Source organism: Marmota marmota, unplaced genomic scaffold, assembly GCF_001458135.2.
Source record: "Marmota marmota marmota unplaced genomic scaffold, marMar, whole genome shotgun sequence".
Classification (NCBI taxonomy): domain Eukaryota; kingdom Metazoa; phylum Chordata; class Mammalia; order Rodentia; family Sciuridae; genus Marmota; species Marmota marmota.
Genome location: NW_026000249.1, coordinates 3,149,458 through 3,168,381, shown reverse-complemented (window position 1 = coordinate 3,168,381; position 18,924 = coordinate 3,149,458). Strand labels below are relative to the sequence as shown.

The window sequence follows — 18,924 nt, the reverse complement described above, 5'->3', positions numbered from 1 at the left end:
CAATCAGTCAACTGAGTAGAAACTTTTATTGATCGCCTGTAGGCCTTGGCAAAATTCAGGGTTGCCTGTCGTTCTGCTATTTTGAAGTTCAATTGGTATTTTGGTAATAAACTCTCATCTAACTTTACAATGGTAAGAGAATGATGACTCTTGGGGTTATCCCCATGATATGTTTTGTTATTTTTCTGCATATTTTGCCCCTTGAACTCTGCTGAAAATTAGCTTCAGAGCATCAGAAATACCATCATTTGATGCAAACAATTATATAGACACTTTGCTGCTCCAAGTGGAGTCTTTGGCCCAGCAGAGGTGGTACCATTTAGGGGCTTGTTAGATGGGGACTTTGGAGAAAATTTATTTTGTGACTTGGGAGGAATTTCCTTAAGTTAAGGCAGAATCTCAGGCTCCCAGACCTGCTGAATCAGAATGTACATTTTATTAGGATTCCCAGATTGTCTGACTATCTGCTAATTTTTGAGAAGCACAAGTCCAAGAAAATGTACTAGACTCAGGGTTTTGAAAATCCAGTTCCAGATTCAACTGATGCTAATTCACTGGTGACTATGGGCCTGTTTCTCACCATCTTTTTGCATTGGTTACCTTCTCCCTAATGTAAGGCTAATTTCACTGACTTACTTCAAGTTTCTATAACAAAAACAGAACACACTGGATAGCTTATGCAACAAACATTTATTTCTCATATTTCTGGAAGCTAGAAGTACAGGGTCAGGGTGCCAGCATGGTCGAGTTCTGGTGAGGATCCTCTTCTTGGTTGCAGATTGGCTCACCCAAGCTCACAAATCTATTTAGTTGCAAAAGGGGAATTTCTTCCCCAAAGCCATGTTTTTGCCCTTGCACTACACCGCCTCTACAATACAATATAGAAGATGGCAACCAGTGAAATGATTGTCACAGATGACAGTCTAAAAATTCCTTACACTCAAAACAAAAGCATGACATGGTTTGATTTTTTTAATATACAAAAAAGAAAGACAAAAGAATAAAGAGAAGTTCCCTAGAGATTAATGGTCCAATATACCAGAGCACACACACCAACTGGAATGTGTTACCAAAATGGCAATCAGTTGGTTTTTTTTGTGCTTTTGCTTCTTGTAGTTAAGTAGGAAGCACTGATTGATATATACAGAAGACAATGAGATTTCCAGTTTCTTGTCTTCTGAGACTCATTCTATTCCTTACTCTCTAAAAGAGTTGAGGGCTAGGCTGTAGCTCAGTGGTAGAGCCTGGCATGCAAAAGACCCTGGGTTCCATCCCCCAGACTGCAAGAAGAAGAAAAGGAAAGAAATGGGAAAAAAGGAAAAAAAAATTGTTATAGTTGAAGGAAGGTTGAGAATTAACAATAGAAAGGTACAAAGCTGACTGTAATCTTAGAATTCGGTTTTGAAATATGGGAGAATGGATATGTTTTGTACATTTTGCAGGATCTACTTAGATCCTTTTGGCAGCAAAATCTTAAAGCTTCCAAATAGTCCTAAATGAATGATTTAAAATGTGGAGACTTCTTGAAAATCCTCATATTCTTGACTTTAAGCTAATGTTTATATCTTGTTTACTTTGTGCTGAGAATGGTTCTAAGAGCTTTTCAAATATTAACTCAAATATTAACCCTACCATCAATTTTTGGCAGGTTATCATATCTGGATTATGATTTATATCTAGATTATGATTTAGAGTAATTAAATTATTATTAGCTAAGGAGGCACAGAGATGTTAATAGCGTCCCTAAGATCACACTGGTAGTACCTGGTAGAACTGGATTTCAGAATGAAGTAGTTGGTTCCATACTCCATACTCTTAACCCCTACCCTACCCTAGAGAGCCTACTAGTAAACTACCTCCCAGGAATACTTTTTTTAAACTTTGGTTTTAATGAAATCATATTAAAAATATGTCTAAATTAGAATCTGAAGATTGCATTGGTAAAACATTGGTTGCCGCAGTCTGGCTGGGCACACAATCATGAGCCACCACACAGTTTGTAGATTCAAACAGCAACTCTTTATTCCCGAACTCACACCAGCCGTCTACAATCACGTTCTGGGGAAATCCACGTTCTCTGCCCAAATCCACGTTCTCTCCCAAATTCACCTCCACTGGGCATCTGTCTCCCAAAATATACTGTCTGAATCCCGTGAGAACTCAAGGGGAACTCAGGCAGCAGGATACACCCTATTCCCAGCAGGAATAATCTTAAACCTTAAACCTGGAACCTAAACTGGGAACGCCCTAAACACGATTATCTTAAACCGGGAACACCCTAATCCGCCTTGGTCCTTGAGCAAGGTCACCTACATTCAATGTCACTGCAACATGGGGTACGCTGGCAAGGAAATTGTCATACCTACTTGGCTAATGGCTCCCAGCAATTGGTGATTCCTTCCTAATAATAATGAAGAGAAGGAGGAGGAGGAGGAAAGGAGGAGGAAAAGGAGGAGGTGGTGGAGAGGAAGAGCAGGAAGAGGAAAAGGAAGAGGAGAAGGAGGAAAAGGAAGAAGATGAGGAGGAGGAGGAAGAAGAGAAAGAGGAGGAGGAGGAAGAAGAAGAGGAAGAGGAGAAGGAGAAGGATGAGGAAAAGAGGGGGAGGAAGAGGAAGAGGAAGAGGAGGAAGAGGAGGAAGTTGTTTTCTTAGTTTGGGAGAGTCTATGCTATTAAAGACCTTGTAAATGAAATCACTCAACCCACTTTTTTGTACCACATATTAAACCCATTAATCCACATGCCCATCCATTTTTTCTTTTGAGACAGAGTCTCACTAAATTTCTCAGGGCCTCACTAGGTTGCTGAGGCAGGCTTTGGACTTGTAATCCTGCTGTCTCAGCCTCCCAAGCTGCTTGGATTACAGGTGTGCATCACTGCATCCAGCTCAACCTACCTTTTTAATACAGAAGGTTCTCAACCTGTGAGGCCAGGTCCCAATAAACCATGGTAAATTAAGACTAATGTAAGTAAAAAATGCATTGAATGCACCTACCCTACCAAACATCATAGCTTAGCAACACAGTAGACTGTAGAGTACCAATGATTTCCAGTGTCCAACGTCATGAGGCAGGATAACACTGTATATCACTAGCCTGGGAAAAAGATCCAAATTAAAAATTGGAAGGACAGTACCTAGTGAATTGAATGAGTATTGTTTTCATACCATTGTAAATTTGAAAAATCCTCAATGGAATCATTATCAGCTGGGGACCATTTGTATTGTTCTGTAGCAGTGATTATCCCTGGGAGTATACCAGGGTGTGATTTTGTCCCCTGGGAGACATTTGACAATGTCTAGAGACATTTTTGATTGCAGTGATTTGGGAAGGAGGGCATTGCTGCTAGCATCCTGTAATGCACAGGACAGCCCCCACCAAATGTCAAAAGAGCTGAGGATGAAAAATCCTGTTCTATGACAATAAGAGTAGATAGCATTTGCCTAACTAGTTAAGATACTGGTACTAGTTTAGCAAATACACATAAATCACAGTCTGGAAGAGAAAGTGCTGATGTTAGAGATGACAGACAACTGAACAAAGAGTAAAACATGAGGAATGTGTTGGAATGGAATGAAGACTATATAGGATGTTTAAAGTCACAGAGAAGGGACAAGTGCAAATTTAGCCTTAACATTATGGCTGGGGCTGAGCCTTCTAGACTGAGGTGGCCAACTTAGCCAGCTATTTAAGGCTTCAGGGCAGAGGAAAGAGCAGTCTAGGGCTTGGGTTTTGTTGGATTTGGCTGCTAACTCTCAGGCATCTTGTTTAGCTGTGGCTCGCCTTATTGCCTGCCTTCTGCTCTGCCTTTAAGACATTGTCTTTTTAACTCCTAAAGTGCTCAATGGAAACTTTTGGAAAATCAGGTTTCAAGCTGAACAAAACTGTGAACTTTTCAATGCTGAAAATATCTATGGAAGATAGAAAGCCACAGCCAGATGTGATCAAAAGTAGATGAACTTAGAAACATGTTCAGTCCTAGATTAAGTCAGAGTATTTGGATTGCAGAAAGTGGTGGATGATGTAAAAGCTCTGATTTATCTAGGGACATTAAAAGCTTTAAGGGAGCAAAACATAGCATCAAGGTAAAGAGCTAAATGATAACAAGAGAGAAGAATCACCATCATTCCAGGCAGGTTTCTGAAAGCAAATGGATGAAAAGATTATTAAATCCACTGGTGATAAATGTTCTCCATTACTCAATTCATTTTTCAGGCTCTGAAAGGAAAAAGGCTAAGCTAAAGAGTTTTAGAATTGAAGCTGCAAATGAAATATGGATAGGCACAGGGCTAACCCACGTGTGTCAGTGTGATGACCTCTTTGGGCAGTTGTAGTTCTAAGTATGACATCCTCTCTAGCAGAAGTCTAACTTTTTAGATGGAAGTTTAGGGTCCCAAGTTTTCTCCGATTCTTCATTGTTTGCAAAAGTAGAGACCAGGGAATTTCTACATGGATCTCCCTGAAACCAAGGTTGTCTTTGGAATGTTCCTTCCCAAAGTTCAGTTTCAAAGCCAGAACAGTGCTGGAGCAGGGACCTTGGGGAAAGTGAGAGTTTGCTCCAATCAAACTAGATTTGTGACTTCAGTGAAACATTGGGTCTTCTTGGGTTTAGTTGCTCTTTTGAGGGGTGGGATGCAAAAGTATGGTGTAAAGGTTGAGAGAGAAAACAGCCCCCACTGCTGGAAGTTTAGGCCAGTGTTCATTTCTGGTTTGCACAAAGTGACTTGTGCAAATAGGTTATTGATGACACAACTTCACATTCAAGTTGCATCACTGCTTGGAAAACAGCTACTTCTTCATAAGCAAGGAACATGTCAAAACCATGAGCTTGCAAGACTTTCTGCATTTTCCTGGGATTAGTTATGGATCCCTCAGAGAGAAAAAAAAATGTGGGATACTAAGACCCATGAGTCCTCTGCATATGAGATTCAGAAAATGGTTTCACAAAACAACAGGAAATGGTTCAGATTTTTGCATTATGTAAAGTCAGATTTATAGAGTCTCCTTTTTTTACATTTTTATTGGTTCATTATAGTTGTCCCTAATGATGAGAATTGTTATTACCTATTTATACATGCATAACAATATCACTCCCCAGCATAGTCTCATTTTAATTTAGGGAAAGTCTGTGTCCAAGTAGGAGTGATAGGCATTTAAATGAATCCATTCTACCAATAGAGACATTTGAAAGTTCTTGGATTTTTCTGGAAGTGACAAAACATGAAGACCTATCAGATAAACACATGGGGAATCCTACAAAGAGCTGCCAATGTGCTCTCCAAGCTAGTAAAGAGGTTAAGACTGCAGAATAATCTGAATTTGTCATGCACCCCCAGCCTTTCAGGCCCAGGCTCTCCTGTAATGTCAAAATAAAGTAGCTTAGGGCTCAATCATACATACTGTGGAAATCTTGTACCCATCCTTACGTGGCTGAGAATGCCCAGTGGGTAACTTCCCCCTTCCTGGAGGTTGCCTGCCCTTCTTGCTCCCAACTCCGTTAAATTCACACACAGACTTTTATCCTAGCTTCTCATTTTCTCTGAGTCATAGAGTTCCTGAATTCTTGGCCTTGAGGAAGAAGAGGAAAAGACAGGGTGTTATCACAAGAGAGCCACATGATTTTTCTTCACCCCTTCCATTTCAAATCATGCAAGCACTCCAGTTCCGCAACGAAAGAAGGCTCTGTCTGATGCATACCTTTAAGCCGTGTGAAGTCCTGGGCCAAAAATTTTTAATCACAAGTTTTTGTTGTTGTTGTTTGTTTGTTTTTTCTGGGGAGTTATCTCTGGGGCACTTAACCACTGAGCCACATCCTCAGCCATTTTTATTTTTTTATTTAGAGACAGGGTCTCACTAAGTTGCTTAGGGCCTTGGTAAGTTGCTGAAGCTAACCTCAAATTTGTGAACCTCTTACCTCAGCCTCCCAAGTTGCTGAGATTACAGGCATGCACAACTGCACCTGAAAGAATGGAAGTTTCTTTAGGACAGGGATCTCAGTTGGGTTTAAGTTTGTATCCTCAGCACTTTGAAAATGACTGGCATATAGTTGTACTCAAGCAATATGTATAAACTGATTGAATTAATGAATGAATAGGTAGCCAATAAATATGTTTAATATTCATTTATTTGACAATAATCAATTGAACTACTAGTATGTGCCAAGAACTGAGACAATGTGGATTTTATAAAAATGAAACAGGCCTGTCACTTGTCCCTGATGAGCTTCTTGTTGAGTTGGAAAGACAAAATACTTTCTCAAGTTAAAAGAAGACCTTGGAGCCATGGAAACCAGGAGTAACCATGGAGGCATCTCTGGGATTTTGCTTTGGGGCCACTGCAGCTTCTATGCCTCCAGCCAGCTTCCAGGTGGGAGTGCTCACCTGGGTTTACCAGCAGAAGTGCAGACTTCAGGCTGCCTTTGCACCGCCTCTTCCCTCCAGTGATTTAAGAGTCTTCTGGTTACAGAAAAGGATGTGATTTTCAGAATAATCCTGCGTGAAAAGGATGAGTCCAGATGTGCTTCTGCTAAATGATTACAAACAGGACTTCTTTTCTGAAGCACATTCCACAGACTCTTCTTGGAGGCCTTCAACTCAAGTTAGGCTTTTGTGTATATGTTAATCAAATTATCCTTTTTCTGATGCCATGGGTTTTGGGTGGAATGGGAACACTTTTGCACCAATTGGGCATCCTGAAAGACTATTATATAGCATCATTTGCTGGTGGACTAATGCTTTTCACTGCATTTGTCATCTAGTTCACAAGTTTATATGCCAAAAACAAATCAGTGACAGTAGAAAGAATGCTAACCACAGATATCTTAGCTGAGGAAGATGAGCATGAATTTACAAGCTGTACTGGTGCTGAGACTGTCAAATTTCTAATTCGTGGCAAGAAATATATAGCCAATATAATTTTTCATTCTGTTCTTGCTGGGCTAGTATGTGCTCTTGGAACGTGGTATCTGCTTCCAAATAGAATAACCTTGCTGAATGGCAGTACAGGGAGCACTGCTCCTCTATTTGTTTTTGAATGGATAACATTGTGTATAGGGGAATTCAAGATGAATAGAGTACTTCTAATTTTTTTATATAGAAGGAATACTGATTTATGAAAGAATTTTTTATAGAAGAAAAACAGAACTTTTTAAAACAATTCTTTACAAAATTGTTTAATAGCATGTGTAATAAGAATTGTAATGCATTCCACTGTCATATATAAATAAAAAATTTGTTTAATAGCAACTTTTGCTTTCCTTTGCATAACCTGACTTTTCCCCTCTGTTTGTATAGATCATAGATTTCTTTTTTCCAGGTTAGTGTCCAGGTAGAAATGTACAGGCATGTTATGAACTTAATATTTATGTTCCCTCAAAATTCACAAATTGAATCCCAAACCCCAATATGATGTTATTTGGAGATACAGCCTTTGGGAGGTAATTAGGTCGTGAAGGTGAGGGCCTGGTCTGATGGATGGGATTAGTGCTCTTTTGAGAGACATAAAAGAGTTTGAACTCTCTGCATAAGGACAGCAAGAAGGGGGTCATCTGTAGGCCTGGAAGAAAGCTCTCACCAGAATCCTACTCTAATATTGGACTACCAGCATTCAGAAATGTAAGAAAATAAGTTTCTGGAGTTTCTACCCAGTCTGATATTTTGTTATGGTAACTCACACTATGACTTGGGTACTAAGAAGTGGCATGCTCTTATAACAAAATTTAAAAATGTAGAAGTGGCTTTGTAATTGGTTAATGGGTAGAGATTAAAAGAGTTTGGGAATGTGTGCTAGAAACAGAGATGTTAGAGGTAAGTGTGATAAGATTTCAGATGGAAATTTGTAGCATGTTATTGAAATTGGGAAAAAAATTGTTATTAAGTTGTTATTAAGTGGCAAACAACTTGGCTACACAGTGTTGTAGCATTTGCAAGTGATGCAATTGGGTATTCACATAAGGAGATTTCAAAGCAAAGTATTGAAGTAGCAGCTTGATTGCCTCTGACTGCTTATAGTAAAATGCAAAAGGACACAGAAAAATTGAAGAAGAAATTGTTAAGCAAAACAATGAACCAGAACTTGAAGATTTGGAATATTCTCAACCTATCCATATATTGGGAAACACAAGAAAGCCTATTCTGATGAGAACATCAAGGCATGGCTGGATTATTCCTTAATAAAGAGTTTATGGGATTATGTGGGTAGAAACACTGCCAGTTTGAATTAAAGGAGATTAAGAAAGGATAAAATGAAGGAATTCTGTTGAACTTCTTGGATCTTACAAGACAGTTATAGAACCATTCAACTTCGATCTGGAAGTAGTGGCACATACCTGTAATCCCCAGAAGCTGAATAAGAAGGATCACAAGTTTCAAGGCCAGTCTCAGCAACTTGGTGAAGTTCTCAGAAACTTGGTTAGGGTTAGAGTTATGGTTATGGTTAGGGTTAGGTTACAAGTTCTCAGCAACTTGGTGAAGTTCTCAGAAACCTGTATCAAAATTTAAAGAATATATATGTAAAGGGCTGGAGATATATCTCAGTGGTAAAGCACCCTGGGTTTGATCCCCAGTACTAGAGAGAGAGAGAGAGAGAGAGAGAGAGAGAGAGAAGAGAGATGTAGTCAGCTGCAAATGTGTATTATTCTACAAGAAAAGAGAAAAAGTATGCACAAGGTGATTCAGAGATCATTAAGGCCATACCTTGCTAAGTTCTGGACTGGCTTGGAACCTAACACCCTTTCCTTTTTTCTTATTTTTCCCTTTTGAAGTATAGGAATGCTTTTCCTATTTCTGTCTCACCATTGTGTTTTGGAAGTACATAACTTATCTAGATTCACAGGTGATTTAGATGACATTTAATTGAGACTTTAAAGTTAATGCTGGAATAAGTTAAGACTTTGGGGGTCATTGGAACAGTATGAAAGTATCTTGCATATGAGAAGGTTATTAATTTGCAGATGAGTGCAAGGACAGGGATGGGAAGATATGTACAAAATTGTCTTCTCAAAATTCTTATGTTGAAGCTATAACCCTTGATGCGATGTTAATTAGAGATGGGACCTTTGGGAATTAATTAGGTCATGAAGGCGGAGTCCTAGTCTCATGGTATTAGTTCCCTTATAAGAAGAGAATCAAGAGAACTTGATCTCTCAGGCACCAGGAAAAGACCCCTCACCAGAATCTGACCATTCTAACTCTCTGACCTTGGACTTCCAGCCTCCAAAACTGAGAAAATAAATTCCTGATGTTTCAGCCACCTCCTCTATAGTATTTTTTTAATGCAACCTAAAACTGAAATAAGACTTTTAAAAATATTTAATTTGTATACTGAAACTGACTTTCATAGAGTTTGCTTGCTATTCCTTAATTCTGAATCTCTTCTAATTGTGCTATGTTTATGGATCACAGGACAATATAATACCCATATAGTTCTTCATCTGATCAAATATGTAAAGGAAGAGTTAATCAAAGGAAATCTATCTACAATTGACTTCTTATTATTGCCATTTACTAACTATGAGATAGATACATTACAATTAAATGGTTAATTTTGAAGCAAAAAAAGGAGATCTTGAGATAACATATGTCTAGACAAGGAATGCTGGCAGAGCAGGTGGAGCAGAACTGGAGAAGTATAGATCAGAAATCTATGGAGTAATTGGGAGATAGAGATTTCCTTTAAATCATTAAGAAGAAGGAAAAGGAGAAAAAAGAGGAAGAGGAGAAGGAGGAGAAGAGCAGGAAGAAGAAGAATCCCTTTGAAGTCATATTTTCCAAAATAATTGTTATTTGTACAATGATTTTTTGGGGGGGATACTGGGGATTGAACTCAGGGGCACTCAACCACTGAGCCACATCCTCAACTTGCAGAGTTGCTTAGCACCTCACTTTTGCTGAGGCTAGATTTGAACTCAAGATCCTCCTGCTGGGATTACAGGCATGAGCCACCACACCTAACCAATTTATATATTTTTTGGCAGGTTAAATCTGGGTGTAGTGGTGCATGCCTCTGTTCTCAGTGACTCGGAAGGCTAAGGCAGGAGGATCAAAAGTTTGAGCCCAACCTCAACAACTCAGGCAGGCCCTGTCCCAAAATAAAAAAAAAAAATAAAAAGAACTGGGGATGTAGCTCAGTGGTAACGTGTCCCTGGGTGTAATTCCCAGTACAGAAAAAATATATATATTTTAACTATTGTTTTCCATATTGGAGCTTAGAAACAAGCTCTACTTTAGTCCACTGAATATCTTTCTCCAAAGCAAAAGTCACAGACAAGTTCATAAGAAAGTGAAAACGTCTACCAGTCTAGTCCTCCATCCCAAGAGAAGTGGCAATTTTTACAAAACCATAATCTCCCATTTCTTGAAGGAAATTGTTTTGGTTCACCAAGTGGTGAAATGGATACTCCCCTTCATCCACTTACTGAGCTGAAGTTAGCCAGCCAAGCACAATACTTCATAATAGGGAGGCATTGGCTGCAGCTGGTCAGTATCATCCTAGAGTCTCCGAGGACTCTGAGACCAATTAGCTTGACAGTGGGCTTTGAAACTTACAAAGCTTCCTTCCTAGTTGCTTTTCTGCTACGAGCACTAATTACAGCCCAGTTATTACCTATGGAGGACGGTGAAAGACAGGTTGAGTCTATATTCTCAGGAAACAATCCACGAGTCAAAAAGCAAGACTCTTAGGAGTGGAATTTGATGTAAGGACGTCCAGCAAGTCCTTGTTAGTGCATCTGATTGAGAGGCAACTCAATTATTTTCTCTCAATTGGCTATCATCCTATACATCTGCCTGCAAACTAGCCTTAAGGAGGACTGGGTTAGCCAGTTCTTACCATGTCAAACACATCATTTTCCTAAATAAAACTTGGTTCTTTTTTTTTTTTTCAATTATGGCAATGTAAGTTTATTATATACAGTTTAGAAAATAAAGCAAGCATAAAGGAGAAAATAAAAATCAGCTATAAATTAAAAGCCCAGTGTAACCTCTGCTGATTTCTGCCCCATCCTTTCTGAAGGTTTGAGAATGTAAATTGGCTGAAATAAGCTAACAACAGACAGATTAACAAGAGTAAAAGCATCCATGTTTATGGACAATAAGTGCCCAGTAACACAATAAGAGTGAGGTATTTATATATCCTTCCTCGAAGGTTAGTGGAAAATGGGGGGTGCAGGCATTTTAGAGGGGTGACAAATGATTTTAGGGAAAACCAGTGAGCTCCAAGAACAAACAGTGGCTCAGGATAAAGTTTTCTGGGTTCCAGGTATCATGTTTGATTTTCAGTCTCTCCTCCTGTGATATGAGTTTACTTGGTGATGAAATTTCAATGAGATTATTGAGGGCAATTATGTTCTGTTTTGGTGTGTCTGATTTTTAGGCAGAGAAGGGAACATCAGTGAAAAGTCTCTCCCTGTCCTGGGGGGTGGGGAACAATGCAAACACACCTTGGTTCTAAGCCATCTTCTAGGGTTTTCCAATTTCTTTTAGTCCAAAGTGCTCACTCAGCAATGAAATGCCATACCTTGGGGTATTGTTTTGTGAGTCCCAACTTCCAATCTTATTTATGAGTTGTTATTTCTTTTTAAATAATTGGGATAAATTTTGCATATCCTGCTTCTTATCCTTTTTATTTCTCATTTGATGGTTTCTTGTAGCATATGTAGAAAATAGTAGGTGATTAACCATGGGGCAAGCTGGTGTTGGTGACCAGAATTCACAGGTGAACATTTTTTGGCATCTCAGGGCCCCCAAGAATACCCAGGCCTCAGAGCATAAAACTAAATGAATTTGTGGGGCTGGGGTTGTAGCTCAGTGTTAAAGCACTTGCTTTGCATGTGTGAGGCACTGGGTTTGATCCTCAGAACCACATAAAAATAAATAAACAAAATAAAGATATTGTGTCCACCTACAACTAAAATTTTTTTTTAAAAAAATGAATGGAGAATGGATTTATTTCAGGGAAGTCTCAGCCACATACACTCACCAGCCAACACTCAGACCCTCTGCCACTGGCTTCCTGATCCAAGGTGCTTCTTAAAAGTCAGCTCATGGGCATACCCTTTCCCCAACTTTCTCTGTAACTCAGGTGAACCAGCCCAGGCTATGTAAGAGAAGTGCTTGGAAAAACAGATCAAGAAGCACTTGGCATGTTTGTAATTTTTCAAACCTTCCGTAAGGTTTGAAAATGCAGACATTTTCTTAAGTGGTAGAGATGTCAGAAAAATTATATTTAAAAGAGCTTTAACTCACAATTCTGATGTTGTGCCTGTCATGTAGTTAAGAGTTAATTGAAAATATGATGTATCAACTAAATCTACTCAATCACAGCCATGCATAAGTAGGTCATTTTTTTATATCTAGTAACTGAAAATGATTTCTTAAAATTATTTTACTTTATTATTATAATTTTATTTGTTTGTTTTGGTACTGAGACTGAACCCAGGGGTTCTTGACCACTGAGCCATATCTCCAGCCCCATTTTGTATTTTATTAGAGTCAGGGTCTATATTGAGTTTCTTAGGGCCTCGCTAAGTTCCTGAGGCTGACTTTGAACTTCCAATCCTCCTGCCTTAGCCTCCCTTTTGTTGGGATTACAGGCGTGTGCCACCACATCTGACTTAAACTTTATTAAATGTTACTTAGGTCATTAAAGGCTTCAAATGGCTCTGAAAGTCTGACCATGCATAGACCCTCCTTTTGCCAGTTGGACATTTATTAAATATTGCCTTACTGAGTGTGGATTTGAAGACAATATTTTTTCCTATAGAATTTTTGCTTTGTGTAATGGAACAATTATAAGGGAGATGATATGATATATAACGATTTTGTTAGGGAAAAGGGAGCTACCCCTCCACCCTCTGAAGGACTGGTAATTGAGTCTGCTAAAATAAGCCAGCAAGAGGCTGAGTGACATGTGAAAAGACATACATGTACAGGGGCATCTCAGGAAAATGAGTACCAATAAGCCAATGACATTGAAAAATGTACACAACATCTTCATAGGGGAGAGGAAGGTGAAGGATATAGGCACTTGAGAGGAAGAGTAAAATGGTTTTCAGAGGAAATGAATGGGCCTGGATAACAGAAATGAACATGGGATAAAGTTTACTTGGGCTTTGGGTGTAATGTCACCTCTAATCTTCTTTCTTACCAATTAATACTCGAGAAAATTCAGCCTTTAGGTAGATAGAAGAACTTTGCAGAAAGCCAATTTCTGCGTTTCAGGAAGGGAAAGGGATGGGAGTCAGGAGGACAGGAAAAGGTTAGAGAGACCTTGGTTCTTCTACAGTTCAAGACACTAGCATGGCTGGGTGTGGTGGCATATGCCTGTAATCCCAGTGTCTCAGGAGACTGAGGCAGGAGGATCACAAGTTTGAGGCCAGCCTCAGAAACTTAGCAAGACTCTCTCTCAAAATAAAAAAAAATTAAAAAGTTGGAGATGTATCTTGGTGGAAAAGTGCCCCTGGATTCAATCCTCAGTGCCAAAAACAAACAAACAACATTAGCATACAGAAGTACCATAGTTTGGGGTGTCATTCTCTGAGCCCCAACAATTTCTCATGAGAAAACATTTTAACCAAGGAAAAAGAGGTGATGGAACAAAGCTGCAAGAACATGGCAGTGGGTCATGGGTACATTTTTTTAAAGTAATGGAATCAACACAGTCGAGTGCTATCATTTTCTAGGCAATGTTCCCAGTTTTAACTCATCTAATCTTCACAGCAGTCTAAGACAGATCTTATTATATCTAAGATAATAAAACTGAGGTAGAGAGAGGGTTAGTAACAGCCACAGTCACAAGTAGAAAAAGAAACAGAGCCAGGATCCAAGACCAAGTAGCCTACTTCTACAATCTCTGCTCTGTTTGCTCACAGATTCATGAGGTATAAAAAATCCTGAAAGGGTCTCTCTCTGCTTTATTCAACCAATAACCAGTCAAGAAACACTTAGTAAGCACCCCTTCTGTGCCAGGCATTGTATCAGATCCTGGGAATCTGATGATCCATATAATGTAATACCTGTCCTCAAGGAGTGCATTCAGTGGGGGAGACAGGTAAAAAAGCAATTACCATTGTACTTGGCCTTCCAACCCACTCAAGTTGAAGTGAGTCTAGGAACATCATAATACCATTTAAAAAAACTTGAGCATTAAATTATACATATAAAAATATAGGTGTTCCCTTGCAGGGTGCACCGACTACCTGTTTCTTTGTGAATTAATTGACCCCATAAGGCAAGCTAGGGATGTGCTTGTGGGGCCTTTCGTGCCACTAGAAGGTTTGTGCAAAAACAACCTGGGGACTGAGAATGAGGGGAAAAGGTATTGCAGAATCTCCTTCCCAAAGAACTCAACAAAATCACGGGCGACAGATGAGCCTACCCCTGTTATTTCCACCGTAAGACTTTTTTTTCCCTGAAACTCAGGTTATGAGCTGTAAGGGAATGAGGGACGTAGACAGATGTTATAAGAAACTTAAAAGAAACTCCTTACAAGAAACTCCTGGAATATGTTATGTTTTCACCATCACAAAACACCACCCTCCACTCTTTTTTCCTTATGAAAGCAAGTCCTTCTATTGTTGGTATCCAACTTGGCTTCCCCTGCTACAGGTCACACCCCAAATTTCTGCACAGTGCCAAATTGTTGATTGTCATTTATGATGTCTCCTTGAAACAAGCCATGTAATTACTTAATCACATCACAGCTAATCTGCTTGATTGAACAGGACTGTTGGGCTAATCATTGTCCTGGAAGATCTGTCTCCTAGGATATTTCTCATACAGAAGTGGCCAGGTCTTCCACCCAGCTGTTCACACTCAGTCTTTTGTAGATTGTTTTAACTAAGGAAAGACTGGGGTGCTCTTGGCAAGGATGTGTTTAAAGACGTCACAATTGGGCAATTGCTAAAGGTGGTTGGAGCCAGCAGATAGAGTGGATAAGGAGGCCCTGATCAGCTTTTGGGCCAGTGGGGATTCCATCCTGAATTTAAGACCTGTTCACTCTTAGGAAAATCCCAACCCTCTTCTCCCTGCTTATACTGGAAAGGGTAGGGCAGGGTTTGGGTTTATCAGTAACTCACTTATTTTTCTTTGAGCCCAGAAGCCAGATCTTTCCTGCAATCAAACACCACAGAGGAGCTTAGCAGGCAGGCTATTGCAAAAGTATTCTGTTTTCTTTAAAGTTCATTTCTTGGAACAGCATCTTATTCTTGGCTTCACTTGGGTCCTGCCAAGCACAGGGGCATTGCTTGGTTCTACTTGAGGGCATGAAAACAAAAACCTACCATTTTTTCTTGGAGAGTAGCAGGAATATCTTTGCTATTTATTTGTCCTTATTTGGGCTCAGTTTCCTGTAACTGCTTTTTTGGGTTCTTTTCTCGGGCCAATAATAGTAGACACAGTAAATTCATTTGTGCAAACTGTCTGGCTTTGGTCTGTCATCTGTGTTTTTAAATACGCTTGAGTTATTCTATTACCATTCTATTTAGCAGCCACCCACGTGTGGAATGCTTCCACTTTGAGTGGTAGACATATATTTTTTTTAATTCCCAATTTAGAATTTGTTTTAGAATTTAGAATTTTTTTAGGGCCCAAGACAGGCAGGGAGAGACACTATCAATTCTTAATAGGGCAGTCTACATAATTTGCAAGGCCCAGTGCAAAATGAAGAGGTGAGAACTCTTTTTAAAAATTCTTAAGATTTTCAAGATAGTGACAGCAGAGCACTAAATCATGTACAAAGACTTTCTGAGCACAGGCCCTCCTGAGTGCAGGGCTCTTCTATCTGCAGGGATCTGTGTAATTGCTTAAGTTGCACACCCATGAGGTCAACCCCAACTCTTTATCATTCACAGGCAAGTTGAAGTTTATCCAGGCCCTGTGTTTTCTCTCAGCCACTTTCCTGCTTCCTGGCTTAGGATGAATCTCTGACCCTTTAAAAACTGATACATCAAGTTGTAGACTGGGAAAATAAATGAAATTGATTGATTTGACTCCCTGATTGAATGAAAAATGTTCAGTAGGAAAGCAGATAGAGATACCAAATAATAAGAAAAATCTCCACTACCTGATTATTTCATTTGTCCTTATTGTGAAATAGTGAGAGAGAATGAGAGCAAAGAAAAACCTATTACAATAAAATTGAGGTCCTCAAAAAGCTAAACATATATTTTCCATATGACCCAGCAATCTCATACCTTGGTATATACCCAAAATAATTGAAAAAAAATAATTTAAATAGATCCTTGCATACAAAATTTCATAATAGCTCTGATTACAATAGTCAAAAAAACCACATGTCCATCAACAGATGAATGAATAAATAAATCTGTTACATATGCTTACAATAGAAGATTATTTAGCCATAAAAAGGAGTAAAGTACATGCTACAACGTGGATAAACTTGGAAAACATTATGCTAAGCAAAAGAAGTCAATCACAAAATATCACATATTGCATGATGTCATTTACATGAAATTTCTGAATAGACGAATTCATAAAGACAGAAAGCAGACTGAAGGTTGCCAGGGGCTGTGGGGAGGGGAGAAAAAGAGTAACTGCTAATGTTTTCCCTTTAGGATAAGGAAGTAACTAGAAGCAATATGCAAATTGTTGTGCCTGGCTGTGTTACAATAAAACTTTATTTGTGGACACTGACATTTGAATTTCATATAATTTTCATGTGTCATGAAATATTCATTTTCTTCTGTTTTTTTCTTTTTTAAAAAAAATCATTTAAAAATATAAAAGTCATTCTCAACTTCAAAGCCATATAAATACAGGCAGTGGGAGGGGTTCAATCTGAGGCCAAAATTTGCTGGATTCTATCCAATAAGGGAGGCAGTCAACCAGGAAAGAAATTATTGAGAAAAAAATAAAGCATATTTCTCACTCAAAATTCGGAATGAAAAATGAGATGAGAAGCACATAGTATTTAAGTCTTCTTCCTGGTTTTAGACTGTGAGGGGAACACTGAAAATTTCTGTCTTACATGGACTATGGTTATGGATACAGCAAAAGAGGACATTGGAATGCTTTTGAAAGCACACTCAGACTCTAGTTTATATGAATAAGCAAGATTATAGAAGCAATCAACAACATAAACACTCTGAATTCTTTTTTATTTAAAAAATGCAATGTAATTTGAAATAATCCAAAGTAGACTTTATATTTCACCATTTATTAAAATTATGTACTTATAAAGAGCTTAATTGCAAGCCACTCAATAAGTTAGGTGCCACCCCACTTGCTGCAAGAACTTTTAAGACCTGCTAACAAAACATAGAAGCCTGACTTGCACTTTATTAAAACATGGTGATAACTTCATGAGTTTATAAATAAGTTTCTATAAATTTAAATTCTTTGTGTTTGTTTGAAAGATCTTCAGAACACTCTTTTCATTTTTCAACATGGCATTTTACAAAAGAGACTAAGGAAACTTGTTTCTACAACTATTTGTTGTGTAAGAAATCAATAGGAAGAGATAAGGTCTCTAAAATTCTTCATCAAGAAAAGAATTCTGGGGCTAGTATAGCTCAGTTGTAGAACCCTTGCCTGGCATGTTGAGGCACTGGGTTTGATTCTCTGCACCACATATAAATAAAATAAAGGTACATTGACAACTAAAAAAATATTTTAAAAAAGAAAAGGATTCTGAAATTTGATGGAGTTATGGGAATTCTTCACATAAATTATATCAGAATACAAATCATAAAGGATACTTTTATCCCAAGGCTTTTTTGGCCTTAAGGCTAATTAAGATTTGGACAACTTTCTTTTATTATCTAAGATTCCCTTTCTCCAATTCTTTGACTACTTGGCAGATAAACTGTCATAGCATGTATGGAAAGTAATTTTACAAAAGAAATCAGGAGTTTATAATATTTGAATTATTTGAAATCATTGTTCTATCCTCTGGAGAGATTCTGAAAATTAGAGACAGAAATGTTAAGTCCAAAGATGTTTGTCATAGTGTTACTTCATATTAGCAATACTAGGGAAATTTTTTTTTTCAGTACTGGGCATTGAACCCAGGATTTTGAACGTACTAGGCAAGTGCTCTTCCACTGACCTAAGTCCCCAGCTCTTTCTATTTTGAGACAGATTTTCCCCAAATTGCCTGAGTTGGCCTCGAATTTGCAATTCTGGATTATAGGCATGTGCCACCATGTCCATTTAATATTTTCAACAAAAGGAAGTGATACAAATAGATTAGAATATAATCATATGATGGACCATTATATAGTTGTTGAAATGTTTAGCCATTAAACCATTTCATTTTATGAGGGGACTCCTTTAGGTTCTAAAAGATAATGTCAATATTCTAAATTACCTAATGAAAAAATCATATGATCATATACTCAAAAATCAGGAAAGATAATTTAAATAAGATTACAGATTTAAGATCAAGCATATAGGTAGATATGTACCAATAAAGGTAAATAAGTAAATGTAATTTTAGTTTTTGACAACAATCCTTACATTGAATTTTTAAAATCATTTTCTTTTTAGTTGTAGATGGACACAATATGTTTATTTTATTTATTTATTTATTTTTATGTGGTGCTGAGGATCAAACCCAGTGTGTCACACGTGCTAGGTGAGCACTCTACCACTGAGCCACAGTCCCAGTTCCCTTACATTGAATTTTTTAAAAAGGACTTTCAGGGCTGGGGTTGGGGCTCAGTGGTAGAGCACTCACCTTCCACGTGCGGGACCCTGGGTTCAATCCTCAGCACCACATAAAAATAAATAAGTGAAATAAAGGTATTGTGTCCAACTACAACTAAAAAATACATGTTTTTTTTTTAAAAAGGACTTTCAACTCTGTGTGATATGTAGGATATGTATTGAAACCAAAGTGTCTCTGAAAGCAAATGAATCAGTCAAATGCTGAAGAGAGGAAAGGAAGAAGAGAAGGAAAGAATACTAAGACT

General features: G+C 38.3%; 1 pseudogene; it reads left to right on the top strand.

The window, feature by feature from the left end:
• Positions 1-6,488: 6,488 nt before the first annotated feature.
• LOC125614089 lies at positions 6,489-7,127 on the top strand (annotated as a pseudogene).
• The last annotated feature ends 11,797 nt before the right edge of the window (positions 7,128-18,924 follow it).